Here is a 14,393-nt window from a genome sequence, read left to right as displayed (position 1 = left end):
GTGATTTACTTCTTAGATGGCTCAGAATGATGGCATCCCAGAAACATGGGCTTATCCATGACCTTGAAATGGTGTTTTTGTTTTGGTGAATGTTTTAAAAAAAAAGAAAGAAATGAAAACCATTTACATACATATTTCATGTATACACACACAAAAAAACAAATAAACAAAAAACCCAGAGTGGTACTTAGGCATATATGAGTTAAACAAATTCTGACTGAGTAATGACCATGGAGATTTTCCCCAACATTTAGAAAAGCTGTTCTCTAATGCAGAGGAAATAATATACCATGGTATCAAATGTCCTTTTCTGATAAAGGAAGAAACTAAGAAAGCATTATTTATTTGTTCAAAGAAACCAGTGTTATAGATGCAAGAAAAAACCCGACTCCCCCATTACTACTTCAAAACAAACATTTCAAACTTAATTTTCATTAGAATGTGGTTATTTCTTCACACTAATAAATCAGAACACCAAGACCCGGGTTTTATATATATAATATATATATATATATTATATATATATATAGCAATGCGAACAATTATTTAGCTTCATTTTCTGGACAGGAATGCCAAGTTCATCTCTCTTCATAAAAAGCAATTACAATTTGAGAACACTTCATATTTCCTCTTTTGCCAGCACCAAATCTACCTCTGAATCTTTCCATTTCCTGGGAAACGTTAATTCTCCATTGTTGTCTGAGGCATCAATTATTCTATTCAGGATCAAGACCTCTGGCAAAGCCTCTTGGTTTGTCAGTAGCATCTCCTGTCTTTGATTTGCTATCATAAGATTCACTGTCAGATAAAGATTTTCTTTTTGTATCATCTTTCTCTTTACCAGTTCTTTGAGAATTAACAAATGTTTCAATTAACTCTGGACAATCAAAACTTCCTTCAGGTTCCCAATATTGTCGGCATCTGTATTACCTTCCACTTTAGGAAACACCCCACCTTCCCATCACTACATGTCGGTCTGTGCTTTTTCCAACACAAATTCTTCAGGCTTTGCTTCTTTGACTTTCCATTCTGTTTCTTTCCCATTTTTTGCAATGTGGTTTTATTGGAGGCCGTTTTTACTGCAAACTTGAAGAGCTATTATTCACCACCTCCAAGCTGCTTCTAGGGTCTGCCGCATCTCCAGCCCCGCACGCCTCAAGCTAGCGCTCCATTTTATTTTTAATTTTTATGTTACTGGACATTTTATTTTTAATTTTCATGTTTCAGGCTGTAAGATGCAGTCCCAGCATCCTGGCAAGGCAGGGCACGAGGGCTACCTTGGGTCTCACCAACATCTCTCCCTCAGGCCCCAGCCCCACCCCCTCCTGCCAAATCACACCTCCCTGCAGATAGCATCCAGTTATCGCCTTTCTCCGCACAGGCAGAAAAGCAGAATGGAAGTCACAGGACAAATGTCCCTCGTATTTGGGGAGAGAGTAATAAAGGCACATCTTTGTGCATGAGAGGTCTCCCAACCCCTCGACACCTTTGACCCTCACTTTCACAAGCCTTCCTCCCTTGTCCTCACCCCAGAAGCTAAGCTCTACCCTGGTTTTCTCTCTGATTCCAGGAGGAAAGAAGTCAAAAGTGCATAAGGCTCGCCACTGATTGGACAAAAGACAGGAATTTTCTACATTTCACAGGAATGCCCACGTACAACTGCTCTCCTTTTCTCATTAGGACATCGTTGGTGAACATTTCCTGACAGAGCTGCATGGGGAGTGACCCAGGGAATTTGTCCTCCTTGTCTTTGACCTTGTTTTATCAAGGGACCACTAGTGGTGGAGTGACAAAGGTAAGTGAACTTCTAAGGCTACATAAAACATATTCATAAGAAGGCATTTCTAGGCTGTATATCACAAGCTGCAGGCTGGAGCTGGTATAACAGTCTTTCTTTCCAGCATATCCACCATTCCACACTAAAATCCCTCAGCATTTGGTAGCATGTGACTGTGCAAGAAGTGCAGGAAAAGATGCTATGTGCCTCCATTAGGCTGATATATTTTCTAAAAATATTTGCACCAAGGAGTTCCCCTGTATGGGCAAGAAGCTTTTAAAAGAGCATTTGCTAGGTTTTTGTCGGCTTGTGAAAGTAATGGAAGCTCAATTTTAGAAAAGCCCCAAAAGCAAAAGAAGAAAAATAAAAATCATATGTCATTCCACCTAACAGACAGAACCAATGCTAACATTTTGGGGCATTTCCTTTCAGCCGTGAGAGAGAAGAGAGAGAGTTACCACAATTGGGATCATATTAAATTATATATGCATTTTTTGTATCTTGCTTTTTTCATTTAACACTACACCATTCATATAACCTTCAACAAATATTTATTAATGAACCATTATAAATCAGAAGTGCACTTGTCTCTGAATATTATGGGCATTTTCCAATGATATTAAAGTCTTCAAAAACATGATTTATAAGATATAAAAAATATATATCTGTGTTCAAAAAATTTACTGATAAATAACAGATTAAATCATTCTCTAATTTTTGAACATACACGTTACTTCCTTTTTTGTAAAAGCTTTATTAAAGTATAATAAACTGCACATATTTAAAGTATACGGTACGCTAAGTTTCAACCTGTGAATGTACCTGGGAAACTATCATCACAATCAAGATAATGAACATGAACTTCTACCTGGAATGCCTTTCCCTCTTTATTTGCCCAGGTTACTTTACCGAGATGGAAAACTGCACACGATAAAGGAGCTGACAAGGAACTGTGGTATGTACATGTGTCAGTCTCTGGGCTTGTAAAGCTAAAAGTTTCTGTAACATTTCTCCTCAATCTTTATCCTGTTCCTGAGGCAACTTTTGCTAATGACAAAATATATCACCTCAAATCATCAGTTCATTGTACATCCACAAAACTTAAGCTGATTTCCGATAGCTAACTACCATCTACTACTATCTCTTATTTAAAAAAAAAAAAAATAATACATTTTTAAATTCCATTTCTTATTTGTCTATCTCAAATTCCTAGAAGCAAACCAAATATAAAAGGCTCTGAGAAATACCCACTCTTTTTTCCAGGAATCCATTTTCTATGGTATTCATGGAAACCTTCCATAGTACAAAGAGAAAAAGTGATTAGAGGCATTTTTGGAAAGTACAAGATCAATTCTTTCATCTAATTCCCTCTGGCCGTAATCTTGAAGGTTTTATTCCTGTGAAGAGCTATATCTCTCACAAATGTGACATGGTCTCTGTTGTATGTGAAATTAAAATTGATTTTTCACTGAGTAGTAGAAGTTGATTTGTCATTAGTGCTAGAAGGAATATTAGCAACCACTTCCTCCCTTTACAGATGAGGAGACAGTGAGAAAAGAGAAATGACACATTTACAATGGTCTAGCACATTTATGGCAGAGTTGTGTCCCCTAATGCCAATTAAAGTATAATTTTCACTATTTCTCAATGCCTTTCCTTATCAACATTCCAACACTGATTAATGGTCTGCAAGATCCAGTTTTTAATTTGTTAATTTTGGAGCAACTGGGAAATGGAGAATTTTACACAACGCAGGCAAACGCAAAGAACAACATATTCAAATCTGGAAACCAGATTAATCTTTTGAAATAATCATTCATTGTATCCTAGGCTAGGAGAGAATATGCCCTGGAGAATTAGTACATGATACAGAACAATCGAATTCAATCTTTTCTTGTATTTCTGCTGAGACTGAATGGGGAGATTATCTGGTTACTGCCTAGATTCAAAGCTATCCTTCAAGTGTACTAGAACATAAGTCTATGACTTCTCTCATTTCAAGTATATTTTGGGCTTTCCACAAGGATTTCCAAATATGTATTATTTCTTAACTGAGTTAACATAGCCATCAGTATGGGAGGCCTCTGGCTTAACCAAGTGGAAAGTAAATCTATTTCAACCAGACCTGTCTTATTACCGTTCCCACTATCTTATTTTGGAGTTTTCTAACCACCCAGATATCAAGACAAGATCCATAATAATTTGTGAACCTCCACAAATTAAGAAACTCGTAAACCACCAGGGACAGTAACTTGGCACTGTCCCAAATGCTCATGCGAAATCTCATACATATCAGTCCCTTAGCGGTCAAACCTGAATTGCCATCCCAGTCCTGATGGGTAGGTCACCATTGGACTCCAAGTCAGATAGCAGTTTTTACAGATCTAAATACTGTTGCTCAACTGGGTGTCCATGGAAACTGAAATTGGTTTGTTGCCTAGAGAAGTGGAAAGAAAACCAAGTCGTTTGGTTTCTATGTGGTTTCTATGAAGCTAAGAAAATTTTTTTGGCAAATGATAAAAACAAGGATGGCTAACACTACATGATTCCCTTGGTCAATTCTTGATCTTATCAAGAAATATTCTCTGTGTATATTACTCAAAAATATGAAAATATTCTAAATGAAGGAGTACCAGATTTGGGGGTTGATTCTTGGTTAGATTGGAAACAATCCTTTAAAAGAGTGACCAATATATGTAACAAAATCTAATAGGTTAAAAAGTCCTTGGAATCATTACATATGGAAAATGTTTCTCATCTACAAATTCAAGAGTTCCAAGTATGAAAGAAAAAGCTAGTATTTAATAAGGGCAGAGGAGACTGAAACACCTATTCATTAATCCTATGGAAATATTTGTCACTCGTATGTGGTTTAGGGAATTGGGTAAAAATAGCACCTTCCTAAAAACTTGTTCATCTGGGCATGATCCTTTATCTATCTGAGCAAGTAAATATGACATAACAGTAGACAGGGGACTCATGCAATGAACTCTCTGATAAACAGGGATGCAGAGGTGACAACTTGGCATGTCTTGGCATGATTTCACAGCATCTGTTGGCCTGCCATCAGATACAAAACAACTCCTGGCAGATCCCCTTTCTCAATGAATGCACAAAATTTGCCAGGCCAAGGAAGGTGGTATGCATGAGTTACAACCAGAGTTGGCCTGACCTCAGCTGTTCAGTATTTAAGATAATTAATGCTGTTTTTTAGCTTGTCTTAGAATGCTTTAAGAAATACCTATAAAAATTCAACTTCAGAAGGGAAAAGTCAAAATTGGTTTTATCCATGAGTCACAAGCTAAAATTGTGACACAGGGGCCAAGTAGGGAATGAAAATCAATGTATGGAACTGAGCAAAAACAAAACAATAGCACTAGTGTGATGATAAACATCATTGACACACAGGCTCAGGGTCAGGAAACAACAGGGAGTAATGACAACTGTGTAAACTGTGGAACACATTTCTTCTCGAAAGGGAACAATCACTGCTCCACTCTAGCATTTGACGCCATGTCTTCAGATATTTCAGAGGAGGCTGGGTTTAGTTTGCCCACATCTTGCTGGAGTCCCCACAATGATCTACTTATTTAAGGAAAGAATAGTAAAAGGGATGTGGACACAACTAACTATAAGAAATTCATAAATCACCAAAATTTCTGTGTAATTTTGTATAAATCACAAATTTGTATGAAAAATGTAATTTTTTACAAATTCACACACTGATAAAAATACACGTGTATGTGTGTGTATAAACACACACACACACACACACACACACTCAGAGTACATGGCCTAGAGGTAAAGGAAAGCTGACTTGGTTAATACACAAATACCTGAACCATGGGCTCTGGGTCCAGTGGGGGAGGAAGAAAATGTTTTCCTGCTTCTCTTTCTTCCTTCTTGCTCCTAAACCACCTCTTATATGTGTTTTGGCTTTGTGTTTGGAGTTTCAGTCATCAAGAGGTTACAGTGAAGGAGCACATGGGGTGCTAGCTCACTTCCCCTCTGCCTGTAGAAGAGTTATTTCATTATAAACCATCCCATGTCAGTCATATTATTTTCCAATCCCAAATCTTTCCTGGCTTCTCAATACTTGCAAACCATAGTCCCAACTCCTTGTTCAGGCTCCAACAAGCTTCCTACATGTGTTCTACTGCCATGTGCACCCTCAGCTTTCACTGGACCCTCCTCCTCACAGTCCCTGTGGCCTGCTGCCAGATTGTCCTCTTCTGCCTCTGTATAATGCTTTCTCTCTGTTCTTTTCCATCAAACACCTACTTATCTTTTAAGATCCACTTAAAAAGCCTCCTTCTGTATGAATCCCTCCTAAACCAGACCAGTCCAAGGTGAATTCTCCCACCTCTAAATTTCACATGAAATCATAATAACAATGGTGGTGATCCTAGCCAACATGTGCCAGGCTCTGTACTAAATGCTTTATTTGCCTTTTTTCATTTATTCCTGTGCCTGATTCTCTATAAAACAGATATTATTACTCACCCCCCATTTTACAGGTGAGAATCTGGGAACCAGAGATGAGAAAAGAAAAGTAGATCTCTTTCCTGATAGAAAAATAACAGGGAGTGATCTCATGGGACAACTTAGATTATTTGCTCATCCCTGAACCAATTACTGTGGCCAGGCCTTGAGTCACATACTGATGCTATGGGGGTAGGATAAGCCAAACCCCAAATCATAATGACTGATGTCAGAGGGGAGGGGAGAGTCCCAAAGGAAAGCTGGGGTTATCTAATGTGACAAAGAATGCTGGGAAGGCAAAAACAAAATATCCACTCTACTTCCTTACCTGGAGAAGTGTTAACTGTCTTTAGCTTCTGCTGCAAGATTACCCCAGCCCCCTGCTTTCCTTCCTTCAGCGAAGCAACACTTCTAGTCAACATGATACAGGGAGTCCACACTTTAATACACTCCCTCTGCTCCAACCACATAAAAAGGAAAGAAAAAATAGAAAAATTTTTTAACAGGGTACAGAAATAAAATAAACATCTTTGTAGACCAAAAACAACAAAAGAAACAGAAAGCTCTGAGCAGAGCTGGAGTTGGTGGATATGTGACAGTTTCAATATTTAAAGTTAAGAGCAAGATGGGCTTTCTCCCCGCTTCCAACTTCATTCTCAATCCTCTATATTATTGGCCTTTCTGACCATGTGACCTGTGACCTGTGAAAGAAGACTGGAAGAAACTACTACTGACCAACAACTAGGGCTATGCCTCTAACATGGTGAAAGTCTACAGACCAAATACAGCTTCTTGATGAAGTCTCCTGCTGGCTCACAAACTGGATCTGCAATACCCCAGTATTAGGGTGAGTCCTCAAAATGCCATTGTAAATTCTGGTTCTGGATAGAGGTACATGGTGAGCCGGGTGAAGCCACCACCGAACTGTTGGATAGGGAGATGTGAGTGCAATGTGGGGAGGGTCTTAATCAAATACCTCCAACTGAAAATCAGCCTATACACTGAAATTTCAAAATATTTGAGGCAATACAATAAGAAAGACTCAATAATTAGAACATTAATTTGCTCCAGATGAAAATAATTTATGAAATAGTCTAATGTAGACTTTAAAACAAATAAATTTAGAATATTCAAATAAAACACAAAGGAATGATTTCCATTTTTTAAAAAAAGAGCAAGAAATGATGAAACAAAAATAGGCAAACAAAATTAGTGCTGAATACAGTTTAAGAGAGAATTAGAACCACAGTAAGATTTCTCTTCTCACCCATTAGGATGACGAAAATCAAAAAGTCAGATAATAAGTGTTGGCAAGGACATGGAGAAACTGGAGCCCTCATACACTGGTAGTGGTAATGTAAAATGGTGCAATACTTTGCAAAATAGTATAGCATTTCCTCAACCAATTAAACATACAGTTACCATCTGACCCAGTGATTCCACTTCTAGGTGTATACTTAAGAGAAATGAGAACATATGTACACACAGACACTTGTACATGAATGTTAGTAGCACCATTATTTATGATAAACAAAGATGCAAACAACCCAAATGTCCATCAACTGATGAATGATAAAATGTAGAATATCCATACAATGGAATATTATTTGGCTGTAAAAGGGAATGAAGTGCTGATACATGCTACAACATGGATGAATCTTGAAAATATTATACTAAGTGAAAAAAGCTAGTCACAAAAGTCCCCATGTTATATGATTCTGTTCATATGAAAATCTAGAATAGAGAAATCTATAGAGACAGAAAGTAAGTTAGTGTTTGCTCAGGGCTGGTGTGGGAGGCAGGGGAAAGATGGAGGAATAGGGTGGTGATAGCTAAAGGGTACAGGATTTCTTTTTGTGGTGATTGAAATGTCATAAAATTGATTGTGGTGATGGTGGCACATATCTGTGAATATACTAAAACCATTAAATTTTACATATTCAACTGGTGAATTATATGATATATGAATTATATCCTAAATAAAGCTGCTAAAAAGTATTTCTTGAAAGGTCAACCCCTGTAAAGTTGTCTTATAAATATTTAATTTGGAATTTTCACTTTAATGACAATTTTAAAAGTGTAATATAAACAGTTCTTGAGATTATCTGTATGACCTGCCTATAACCACCACCAGATAATATTAGTGCCCATGCTCTATTTGTGTTTAGAATCTCATTCTCACCACATGAAAAGCCAAAAGGCCTCGAGGCCAATAGTACAAATTAGAGGTTCAGAATCATTTAAGTAGAAAAAAGTGGTGGGGAAACCCAGCCATCACACAATGTATGATGGTAGTACAGGGAAACCGGGCTCAAAGAACATGCTCACAGCAGTCAGGTCCACGCTCACCCCGGGGGGTCCTGGTTAGTACATACCATCTTGTGTGGTGTTAGCAGTAAGAGTGATAGCAAACCACAGTGAAGGATTTAATATAAGACAATTTTTAAAAAATTTTTAGTATTGTTTTTGGGGTGCATTATTCAAATGACTGGGTCAATGTTAAAAACAAGATCACTGATTAAGAGGAAAACTAATGATATTGATAGTGATAATGATTCAAACCATGATTCATAGTATTCAAAATCAAAAGAATCAAGTTAATATAAATATTTCTTTCCTATATTGAACCCAAAGTTCAAACAAGACCATCCATTACATCAAGCATATATTGTTCATCTGAATTACATTGTTTTGCAATTTTATTTGTATTGGATTCCTAAACTTGTCTTTGTTTTGTTATTTTAATAAAAGCTCTAAGTATTAGGAATTTAAATCTAGTTTTATCACTGTACATATTATAAAATATGATATTAAAAATAATTGATCTTAGCATTGGAAGTCCATGTAAATTATTTTCCTCTTAAAAGTTTCTGTGGAGGTTGGCCCAGTGATGTAGTGGTTAAGTTCTCATGCTCCACTTTGGCAGCCCGGGGTTTGGGGGTTTGGATCCTGGATGTGGACTTACACACTGCTCATCAAGCCATGCTGTGGCAGCATCCCACATACAAAATACAGGAAGATTGGCATAGATGTTAGCTCAGCAACAATCTTCCTCAAGCAAAAAGAGGAAGATTGGCAACAGATGTTAACTCGGGGTCAATCTTCCTCACCAAAAAAAAAAAAAAGGAGGCCGGCCCGGTGGCGCAAGCGGTTAAGTGCATGCGCTCCACTGCAGTGGCCCGGGGTTCACTGGTTCGGATCCTGGATGCGCACAGATGCACCGCTTGTCAAGCCATGCTGTGGCGGCGTCCCATATAAAGTGGAGGAAGATGGGCATGGATGTTAGCCCAGGGCCAGTCTTCCTTGGCAAAAAAAAGAGAGGGATTGGCAGATGTTAGCACAGGGCTGATCTTCCTCAGAAAAAAAAGGTTCTGTGCATTTCTTTGTTGTGAGGATTCATTGAGACAGTTTGTAAAGTGCTTATGCAAAAAATTCGGATTTTAGATTTGGGCAAATAACTAATGATCAAAATGCTCACAGTCTGAAACCACGATGAAGCTAGACTTCAGAGAAAAGAGAACATAGTAAACGTCAATTAACTAGAATGTTTGAGACTGATGTGTTTTGAATAACCAGAAATTTACTTTTAAGTTTCAAGCCTCCTTGCAAGTATTTTTAAAGTGTTTTGGTGTGCTATTCTAATCAAAGAAAATAATTTAATCTTTATCTTATGACCTAGAAACTATCAGTCCTCAAGTTCATCTTTCAATAATGAATTCTTACTATAGATCCATAATTGCAGAAAACAAAAAAGAAATTACTCTTAAAAAATATAGGGTGTAAAGATTTTTCATGCAATTTCCCTCCTTTTTCAGCAATGGAATGCATAACATGAGGTTTCTCCTGTTGGAATCCAGTTATTTGAAGTTTTGTGGTGCATATATTGCTACTTTGATGTACGATTGATGGGCCTAACTGGGGGGAGAGGGGGAGGAGGTGAATCATTGTCCCTATGTGCAAAGCAGCCAGGAAAGTTTATATTCAATTTTATACACTTTCATTGAGTGACTAGTATGGATAAGAAACTGGGGGAGGGATGAGGAGAGACATAAAAACATGAGGCAGAAACTATAACCAACTTCTTAGAAGTTTATAGCCAAAGGAGAAATCGAAACTTTGCAATCCTGTTGCTTCAGTAGGACTCAACACACAGTTGCAGTGATCAATCCTAAGGCTGAGAGAACATTTGAACCCTCAGGATTCCAACATCATGCATGGTGGTGGTGACAGCTCTGTCCACCAGGAAGTAATCCTGTAAACTCATCTAATTAACAGATTGATGGCAAGACGGCCAGTTCCCGAGGGAGTGCCACGGGCTCTGGGCAGAGTCCTGCCTACTAACACTTTTTCTGAAAACTGAGAATAAAAATATATTTTGCAAATTTATCATATTTGCAGTTAAAAACAAACCAGAAAGGACAGCAAACACAGGATGAGAGAATCAGGATCCAAAAAGCTGAAACATTTGGCTGAATTTAACAAGATGATTACAAAGGGGAAAATGTAAGTGTAAGTTCCTGCACTCTGGCCCATAAAAAAACACTGTGTACAAATACAGGATGGGAGAGGCATGGAACAGTGTGTGTGTGTGTGTGTGTGTGTGTGTTTTAAAGAGTCAGGATTGAACTGGCTTGAACCAACAACCATACAAAGAAGAATTATAAATGATTAATAAATAAACAAAACTGTTTATCCTCATATTCATATCCTTATGAATCAAAGAAATTCATATTAAAACAGTAATCCCTCATTAAATTGATAAAGATAGGAAGAATGGTAATTCTCAATGGTGACAAGGATTTGAAGAAATAGGCATTCTCATATACTTCATGTCAAAGTATACATTGATAAGCCCTTCTGCAACAGTTTGTCAATATGTATTAGAACCCATAAACCATGCCAACCTTTTATCCTAATAATTACACTTCCAGCAATACTCTTAGTTAAATAATTAAGAATGCACATAAGTGTTTAGTTACTGTAGTATTAATCATAGCATTTATTTTTTCCAGATTTATTGAGATATTATTGACATATAACATATGTAAGTTTAAGGTGTGCAATGTGATGACTTGATACACATATATTTTAGGTTAGTTAACACATCCATCACTTCATATAATTACCATTATTTTCTTTTTTGTGGTGATAACATTTAAGATCTACTCTCTTAACAACTTTCAAGTATATAACACAGTATTGTTACCCATAGTCACCATGAGGTACATTATATTCCCAGAACTTATTTATCTTATAACTGGAAGTTTGAACACTTTGATCAAAATCTCCCCATTCTCCCAACCCCCAAGCCCATGGCAGCTGCTATACTACTCTCTATTTCTATGAGTTTGGCTTTTTTAGATTCCACATATAAGTGAAAACATATAGTATTTGTCTTTCTCTGACTTATTTCACTTAGCATAATGCCCTCAAGGTCCATCCATGTTGTCACAAAAGGTAGAATTTCCTTCTTTTTTATGGCTGAATAATATTCCATTGTGTATATATGTCACATTTTCTTTATCCACTCATCCATTGATGGAAACTTAGGTTGTTTCCACATCTTGGCTATTGTAAATAATGCTGTAGTGAACATGAGAGTGCAGATATCTCTTCAAGATCCTGATTTCATTTCCTTCAGATATACACCCAGAAGTGGAATTGCTGGATCATATGGTAGTTCTATTTTTAATTTTTTGAGGCACCTCCACACCGTTTTCCATAGTGGCTGCACCAATTTACAGTGCACAAAGCTTCCCTTTCCTCCACATCCTCGCCAACACTTATCTCTTGTCTCCTTGATAATAGATATCCTAACAGGTGTGAAGTGATATCTCCTTGTGGTTTTGATTTGCATATCTCTTATGATTAGTCAAGCATCTTTTCATGTACCTGTTGACCATTTGGATGTCTTCTTTAGAAAAATGTCTATTGAGATCCTCTGCCCATTTTTTAATTGAATTATTTGGTTTTTTGTTATTGAGTTATATGAGTTCCTTATATATATTTTTGTGTGTGTGTGTGTGTGTTGTGTGAGGAAGATTAGCCCTGAGCTAACATCCATTGCCAATCCTCCTCTTTGTTTGCTGAGGAAGTTTGGCCCTGCACTAATATTCATGCCCATCTTCCTCTACTTTATATGGGACGCTGCCACAGCATGGCTTGACAAGCGGTGCGCCAGTCCGCGCCTGGGATCTGAACCTGCAAACCCTGGGCCACTGAAGCAGAGCATGCGATCTTAACCACTACACTACCGGCTGGCCCCTCCTTATATATTTTGGATATTAACCCCTTATCAGATAAATGCTTTGCAAATATTTTCTCCCATTCCATAGATGGCCTTTTCATTTTGTTGATTGTTTCTTTTGCTGTGCAGAAGGTTTTTAGTTTGATGTAGTTGCACTTGTTTATTTTTGCTTTTGTTGCTTGCACTTTTGGTGTCATTTCCAAAAATTCATAGCCAAGACCAGTGTCAAGGAGCTTTTTCCCTATGTTTTCTTCTAGGAATTTTACAGCTTCGAGTCTTTCATTTAAGTCTTTAATCCATTTATAAGTTAACTTTTGTGAGTGGTGTAAGATGAGGTCCAATTTCATTCTTTTGCATGTGAATATCCAGTTTTCCCAATACCATTTATTGAAGATGTTAACAGTATTGAAGAATTAACAGTATTGTTAATAATGGCAACACATGCACGCACACATATACATTGATATGAACATAAATGTCTCAAGTTGGGAATAGGTGTATAAATTGTGTTCTTTATACATGCAGCAATTTTAAATGAATTTGTAAAAATAAATTTATTGAAACTGGTGAAATGCAAATAAGATCTATAGTCTAGTTAGTGGTATTGTACTAATGTCAATTTTCTGGTTTTGATAATGTACTATAGTTAGGTAAGATGTTACCATCAGGGGAAGCTAACCAAAGGGGACAGAGGACCTCTCTGTAATATTTTTGCAACTTCTTGTGAGTCTAATAATAATTTCAAAATAAAAAGTAGAAAAAATAAACTTATCGAATTAGAAATCTGTTCACAATATATGATTGACTGAAAGAAGGCAATAGGGTTGGCCTGGTGACATAGTGGTTAAGTTAGCATGCTCTGCTTTGGCAGCCCAGGGTTCATGGGTTCGGATCCCGGGTGTGGACCTATACATCACTTATCAAGCCATGCTGTGGCAGGCATCCCACATATAAAGTAGAGGAAGATGGGCACTGATGTTAGCCCAGGGCCAATCTTCCTCAGCAAAAAAATGGAGGATTGGCAATGGATATTAGATCAGGGTTAATCTTCCTCGCAGGAAAAAAAAGGGCAATAAATCAGGAGATATTATTCTATTTTTTTGTAGAATATACATGTAATTCATGTAATTATGATGATAATCAAGTACTATTTTCTGAAGTCTTGTTTTGTGGTTTACAGTCTCTCATTTAAATCTCACATCTACCTAATAAGGTAGATATTATTTCCATTACACCAGTGAGGAACAGGATTAGGAGAGATTATACAACTTTTCAAATGTTGCACAGCTAGCCAGTATTTCGAAGTCCATGCTTTTGGCTATGTTTCCCAAAACTCACTACCTAACATCCTTTCTTTTATAGTCTGGAAAGGTACGTATCAATATTTTAACCATAGTTATCTTTGTGTAGTGGATATTGGAGGCATTATTTTTCTTTTTGCTTGTTGAATGTGTATCATTTGTGTAATTAAAAATAATATTTATTTGAAAAGACTTCAGTGTTTTAGTTGAAAGCAAGGTCAATGAGTCCATAGGATGAAACAACTGTTAGAATACCTAATTTTGACTACATTGACAGAAGAATAGTATTTAAAATAAAGAGGCCATAGTAGTGTTCAACATTGCAGAGATCAGATGTGATCTGGAACATAGAGCGCCACTTTGGTAAGGACATTGACATACAGACTGAGGGATGTTTAGAGAAAAGCAATCAGAGTGGTGAGAGAAACCAAAATCACATCATAATATGAATGGTGGAGAGAACTGGGGACATCTAGCTTGGAAGGAAGTAGACTCAGAGGGAACATGATAGCTGTCTTAACAATTTTAAAGGGTCATCACTTAGAATAATAATTATAAGCACCTACTATTTATTGAACGCTAACTA

The 14,393-nt window shown here is 37.1% G+C and overlaps 1 pseudogene; it reads right to left on the bottom strand.

Moving 5' to 3' along the window:
- Positions 1-542: 542 nt before the first annotated feature.
- Positions 543-6,681, bottom strand: LOC131422882 (chromobox protein homolog 3-like; annotated as a pseudogene).
- Between the last annotated feature and the right edge of the window lie 7,712 nt (positions 6,682-14,393).

This window comes from Diceros bicornis, chromosome 3 (assembly GCF_020826845.1).
Source record: "Diceros bicornis minor isolate mBicDic1 chromosome 3, mDicBic1.mat.cur, whole genome shotgun sequence".
NCBI classification, from domain to species: domain Eukaryota; kingdom Metazoa; phylum Chordata; class Mammalia; order Perissodactyla; family Rhinocerotidae; genus Diceros; species Diceros bicornis.
This window is presented reverse-complemented; position numbering and strand designations above follow the sequence as displayed.